Source organism: Pongo abelii, chromosome 1 (assembly GCF_028885655.2).
Source record: "Pongo abelii isolate AG06213 chromosome 1, NHGRI_mPonAbe1-v2.0_pri, whole genome shotgun sequence".
In the NCBI taxonomy this organism is placed as follows: Eukaryota; Metazoa; Chordata; class Mammalia; order Primates; family Hominidae; genus Pongo; species Pongo abelii.
Window position 1 is genome coordinate 39,230,523 of NC_071985.2, and position 6,347 is coordinate 39,236,869.

At 44.3% G+C, this 6,347-nt stretch overlaps 1 long non-coding RNA gene across 1 annotated transcript; it reads left to right on the plus strand.

Moving 5' to 3' along the window:
* Positions 1-2,444: 2,444 nt before the first annotated feature.
* On the plus strand, positions 2,445-3,815 carry LOC134760777 (uncharacterized). Its single transcript, XR_010138738.1, has 2 exons — positions 2,445-2,736; positions 3,566-3,815. It is a non-coding gene; the product is annotated as an uncharacterized LOC134760777 (long non-coding RNA).
* The last annotated feature ends 2,532 nt before the right edge of the window (positions 3,816-6,347 follow it).

Sequence of the window (6,347 nt, forward strand, 5' to 3'; positions counted from 1 at the left end):
GTGTGAGCATGTGTGTGTGTCCATATGTATATGTAGCTTTGCATGAACAAATGGAATATGTCAGTCACATTCATACATCTCACAGTGAAGCCTGGAGCAGAAGGTGAGCTTTCTGAGGGCAGGACCCCTGCCTGGGTAATCTTATAAAGCAATAGGCCAGAGGGCCAAATCCAGCCCTCTGCCTATTTAGTTAAGTGAAGTTTTATTGAAGTACAGCTACACAGGCTGGTCCACATATTGTATCTGGCTGCTTTGGTGCTACAATGGCAGAGCTGAATAGTTATGACAGAGATTGTATGGATCACAAAGCCTAAAATATTTACTCGCTGGCTCTTGAAAACACAGTTTGCTGTCCTTGTTATAGAGCCCAGTGTAGTAAAAATTAAATAAATTCTTCTTTCTGTTTCCTTTTCCTCCTTCTTGTTATGGAAAGAGACCAAGAAAAAGAAAAACAAATGAAAAATGAACATGAAAGTTACTCTTTTTTTTTTTTTTTTTGAGACAGGATCTGGCTCCGTTGTCCAGTCTGGAGTGCAGTGGTGCCATCTCAGCTCGCTGCAATACCCACCTCCCAGACTCAAGCAATCCTCTCACCTCAGCCTCCCAAGTAGTTGGGACTACAGGCATTGGCCATCATAGCTGGCTAATCTTTGTGTTTTTGGTAGAGATGGGGTTTTGCTGTGTTGCCCAGGCTGGTCTCGAACTCCTGGGCTGTCTTGAACTCCTGGGCTCAAGGGATCCGCCTGCCTCAGCCTCCCAAAGTGCTAGGATTACAGGCATGAGCCTAGCATTGCAGTGAGAGGAGATCATTCGGCCACGCTCTGCCAGAAGTTACTTTCGATTCCTTTTGTCTAACTTCTTTATGGTTATGAAGAAACTGTAGTCCAACACAGTTCTGCCTCAATCTCCTCCTCTGTAAAATAGACATATTTTGATTTTTAAATGTGCTAACAGTGTCATGCACCACATAAAGCATGATGTTTTGGTCAAGGATATATGACCCACCCACATATAGGAGGGTGGTCCCATAAGATTATAATGGAGATGAAAAATTCCTATCACTTAGTGGCATGGTAGCCGATGTAACATTGTAGTGCAATGCATTACTCATGTGCTGGTGTAAACAAACCTACTAGTATAAAAGCATACAACTATGCACAATACATAATAACTGATAATGATAATAAACAACTATGTTACTGGTTGATGTATTTACGATACTATTTATCATTATTTTAGAGTATGCACCTTATACTTATTTTAAAATAGCTAACTGTAAAACAGCCTTAGGGAGGTCCTTCAGGAGATATTACAGAAGAAGGCATTGTTATCATAGGAGACAACTATTGCCCCCAAAGACCTTCCAATGGGGCTGGGCACGGTGGCTCATGCCTATAATCCTAGCACTTTGGGAGGCCAAGGTGGGTGGATCGTTTGAGCCCAGGAATTTGAGACGAGCCTGAGCAACATGGTGAGACACCTATCCCTACAAACTACACAAAAATTAGGCCAGTGTGGTGGCACAGGCCTGTAGTCCCAGCTACCTGGAAGGGTGATGTGGGAGGATTGCCTGAGCCTGGGAGGCAGAGGTTGCAGTGAGCTGAGATCACACCACTGCACTCCAGCCTGGGCAACAGGGTAAAACTCTGTCTCAAAAAACAAACAAAAACAAAAAAAACAAAAACAAAAAACTTTCCAGTTGGACAAGATATGGAGGTGGTTCTTGACCCTGTGTAGACCTAGGCTACTGTGTATGTTTGTGTTTTAGTTTTTAACAAAAAAGTTATATAAAAATAGAAAAAAGCATATAGAATAATGACATAAGGAAAGAAATATACAAAGAAAAATTTTTGTATAGCCTTACAATGTGTGTTTTAAGCTAAGTGTTAATACAAAGGAGTCAAAAAGGTTTTAAAATTTTTCAAAGTTTATTAGGTAAAAAAGTTACAGTAAGCTAAGGTTAATTTGTTATTGATGAAAGAAAAATATTGTTTATAAATTTATTGCAACCTAAGTGTACAGTGCTTATAAAGTCTACGGTAGTGCACAGTCTCATGCCCTCACATTCACTCACCACTCACTCACTGACTCACCCAGAGCAACTTCCAGTCCTGCAAGCTCCTTTCACAGTGAGTGCCCTATACAGGTCTACCATCATTTATCTTTTATACTGTATTTTTACTATGCCTTTTCTATGTTTAGATAAGTTTACATACAAAAAACACTTACAATTGCCTGTGGCATTCTATAACTTACCATTGCCTATGTTACAATTGCCTATGGAATTCAGTACAGTAACATTCTGTACAGGTTTGTAGACTAAGAGAGATAGGCTATACCATGCACCCTAGGTGTTTGTAGTAGGCTCTACCCTCTAGGTTTGTGCAAGTACACTCTATGATGTTTACACAATGGTGAAATCGCCTAACAATGAAATCGCCTAATGACACATTTCTCAGAACATATCCCCTTTGTTAAACAAGGCAGGACTGTATACATATAAGCAATTAGAACAGTGTCTGGCACACAGTTTTGCTATTATTAGTATCATCGTTAACTTCTCTTCCCTATGAACATCTGAAAAACCCCTATCTTTTCTTGTTTATATTAACATATACACAACTCATGTCCTTCCCTGCAGGGAACGTGAGAGAATGAGGGCAAAGGGGGAATCAAAGCTGGAAAGGCAGAAACAAGCGACCCAAGGCGCCTGCTTGGCACCAAACAACTCCTCAGGTAAGCCCTAGCCAGCCCCCATCCCCACCCCCAGCTGGCCTGTGCTAATAGAATTCAGAAGGTAACACAATCCTCAGGCTCTGAATTCTTGGAGGATCCTGGCCAGGGGCTACGGGAGCTGGTAGGAGGCCGGGAGGCTGAGGGCTGTGATAAAGATCAAGTGCCCACAGCCCTCCCGTCCCTTCCATCCCACCCGGGGCTGCCTCCTGAAGCCTGGCTTCAGTGCAGGTTTGCAGGTTTTCTCTAACTGGCTGTCTGGCTTCCTGGAGAGAAAGTGTTCAAGCCCAGAGAGCCTCAGGAATGAGAGTCTAATCAGACCCATGTGTGGAGAAAACCTCTAGTCCTTTTTCTTAGTTCTTGCTGCTTTCGTCCCCACCTGGGAAAAGACAGTAGCCCAATAGGGAGGGCCTTTCTTATGGGGGGAAAGCTGGTGGTCAGGGTCCCCCTTCCCCCACCCCCACATTTTCCCCCATGGCTGGGGCTTACAGACCTCTCTGTCACCCTGCAGGGGAACGTGGATCCAGACAGGGCTTTTGCTCCTCCACCCACCCCAGGACCAACCACAGTGAAAGTAACCACTGAAACAAGATAGTTGGGACCTCTGGGTGTCAAACAAGAAGGAGGGTAGAAAACACACAGAAGGCAAGAGACATAGTCCTTTTGGAGCCTCAGCCCCTGCCTAAGCTCCCTGTCTGGGGCAGAAACATGAGATGCCCACAGGATACAAGAGAAATAAGACAGAAACTTTTTTTTTTTTTTTTTAAACTCTGTACCTCAATGGATGCAAAGGGACAGAAACTTATGAGCAAAAATTGTTTGACTCTTACAGGATCCAAATTCCTGGCAAACCACGAACAACTATGGCAAGAAACTGCCTGGAGTGCTTTCTGCCATCTTCTCGCCGAGATCAGGAGTCAGCACTTCTGAATATGTCTCGTCTACACCATTCACTATATAGGCACTTCTACATACCGTCCATTCTTATTACTTAGGGTACTTAGGCCCTACAAAATCACTGCAGACCTCGAACCTCTGGTCAGAACATTTTCATTAACCAATCAATACATAGCCTTGTTTTATGAGCTTCTATGAAGTATGTATCATTGATTCACTAACATTGAACTCACAGCCCACAACACTATCATTTCAGCCTGAACAAAGCTTATCTAACAGACTTCTTTTCTCAGTAAATCTCATCACAGTCTTCTTGTGCTTAGGAGCGGGAGACACCACTTCAGCACTATGCTTGGGGACCATTTTAGACAGTGAAATCACCAAGAAAAAGCACAAAAAATGCCAAAACCATGGCGCTAAATAGACTGCAAAAAGGGCATTTGTTCACAGCATGAGGGCTGAAAGAAGAAGGAAGAGCATGCCTTATCCAGCCTTAGCTGGGAACGTGATTCGAATTTCTGCTGCTCTGTGCGTGTCTGCAAATGACCCCAAAAACACTGTAAATATTAATTTGAGGGTTACAAATACATTTTAGTGAGTAGGCAAATTTGCAAATACAGAGGTCACAACTAACAGGACCAACTGTACATTATCTCATTTACTTCTCCTAGCAATTCTATGTGGTAAGTATTATTATTATTATTATTGGTAGTAGTAGTAGTAGAGACAGAGTCTCGCTTTGTTCCCTAGGCTGATCTCAAACTCCTGGGCTCAAGCAATCCTCTCTCCTCAGCCTCCCAAAGTGCTGGATTACAGGTGTGAGCTGCCATGTCCAGCCTGTGGTGGGTATTATTATTCCAATTTTAAAGATTAGAAAACTTGGGAGCTGGACACGGTGGCTCATGTCTGTAATCCAGTGACTCAGGAGGCTGAGCAGGAGGATCCCTTTAGCCTAGGAGTTTGAGGCTGCAGTGAGTCCACCACTGTAGTCCAGCCAAGGTAACACAGCAAGACTCAGTTTCTAAAAAAAAAAGGTTAGAAAATGGAGGCTCAGAGGAGTTTATATGATTTGTACAAGGTGGTGCGGCTAACAAGTGGCATTTGTATGTCTCCCACATCAAGCTTAAGACCTTTCACTTGGAGAAAACTCTACCAGAGAAGATCGTCCTGCCTCAGTCAGTCTTTTATTCTGTATCTATTTGCCTTACCTAAATGGGCTTGTTCAGCTACTGCTGTGGGCTGGTGTGTTCTCTTTGATTTATCTGGGGGTGCTTATGGGGATGGGGAACTATAACCCTCTTCCTCTATCCCCAGATTGAACTCAGATTCTTGAGTAGAGAGAGGACCTTTCCTGCTGTTTATTCCCCAGGAGCTCTGCAAGCAGTCTTGAGAAAAGCAGCCCCCATTCCTATCCTGGATTCAGCTACTGCTACAGGCTCACAGGGCAGGTCGTCTGGGGCAAGTGTGGGAGGGCTCAGGTAGGCTCTGCATCAAGTCATTCAACAGATGCAACAGATATTGGGCCCCTGCTATTTACTTAGTCCAATATCGAGCTTGCCTCGGGGACACTGTAAAGACATAGGAAACATCTCCACTCTGGTCTGCATTCAAATAAGTTACCTGTGGTGTGGGAGATTAAGACACAAACATCACAGGCCAACCAGAACCGTGCATGGTGCAGAGCTGAGCTCAGTGCAACCTTCAGTGGGTAAGAGCATCCATGAGGGCTGGCGTGGGTCCTTCTTCATGGAGAAGGAGTTTTGAAGTGGAACTCAAATAGTGAAAGGGATAGATAGAAGGAAGGAGGGGAGTTCAGGTATAGCTTGTGAGGAGATCAATGTGGCTAGAATCTGGGCTGCAAGCTCAGGACGGAGTTTAGCAGCAATGAAGAAACAATCCAGGAAAGAATCCATGAAGGTGCGGGAGATGACAGAGCTGTGACTAAGGGTTGGAGGCTGGAACTGCACAAGGCAGCACATTCTTGGTTACTCCTGAACAATGCTGAGTGGAGCGCAGAAAAAAATGATGTGGGTCCCTTGCCAGTCACAGTGGGGCTTCAGCCCCTTCCAATGCAGCCTGATAATAGGACATGCTACAGAGAAGAGGAAATGCCCTGTCAGGGGTTTTGTCTTTAGCCTCAGAACCCCACAGCTGCCTTTACCTCCCCAATCCATTTTTTATACTCCCCATCTCCAATTGATTCCTCAACCCACCCAGCCTGGCTTCTGTTCCATTTCTTTTCTTTTCTTTTTTTGAGACAGGGTCTCACTTTGTCATCCAGGCTGGAGTGCAGTCATGATCTCTGCTCACTATGGCCTCGACCTCCAAAGCTCAAGCTATCCTCCTGCTTCAGCCTCCCAACTAGCTGGGACCACAGGCACATGTCACCATGCCTGGCTAATTTTTTGTTACTTTTTGTAGAGATGTGGTCTTGCTATGTTGCCCAGGCTGATCTCAAACTCCTGGGCTCAAGCAATCCTCCTGCCTCAGCCTCCCAAAGTGCTGGGATTATAGGCATGAGCCATCATGCTTGGTCCCCATTTCTTATAAAAGCCATTTTCATGAAGATCACCATTGACCTTCAAGTGACTATGTCCAAGGCACATTTTTTCTTCAGTCTTCATCTAATTGGATAGTTCCCTTTTAGAATGTAATAATCATGAAGTCAAGGAATTTTGCATTCATTACTACAGTCCCAGAACCTAGAACAGTCTGGT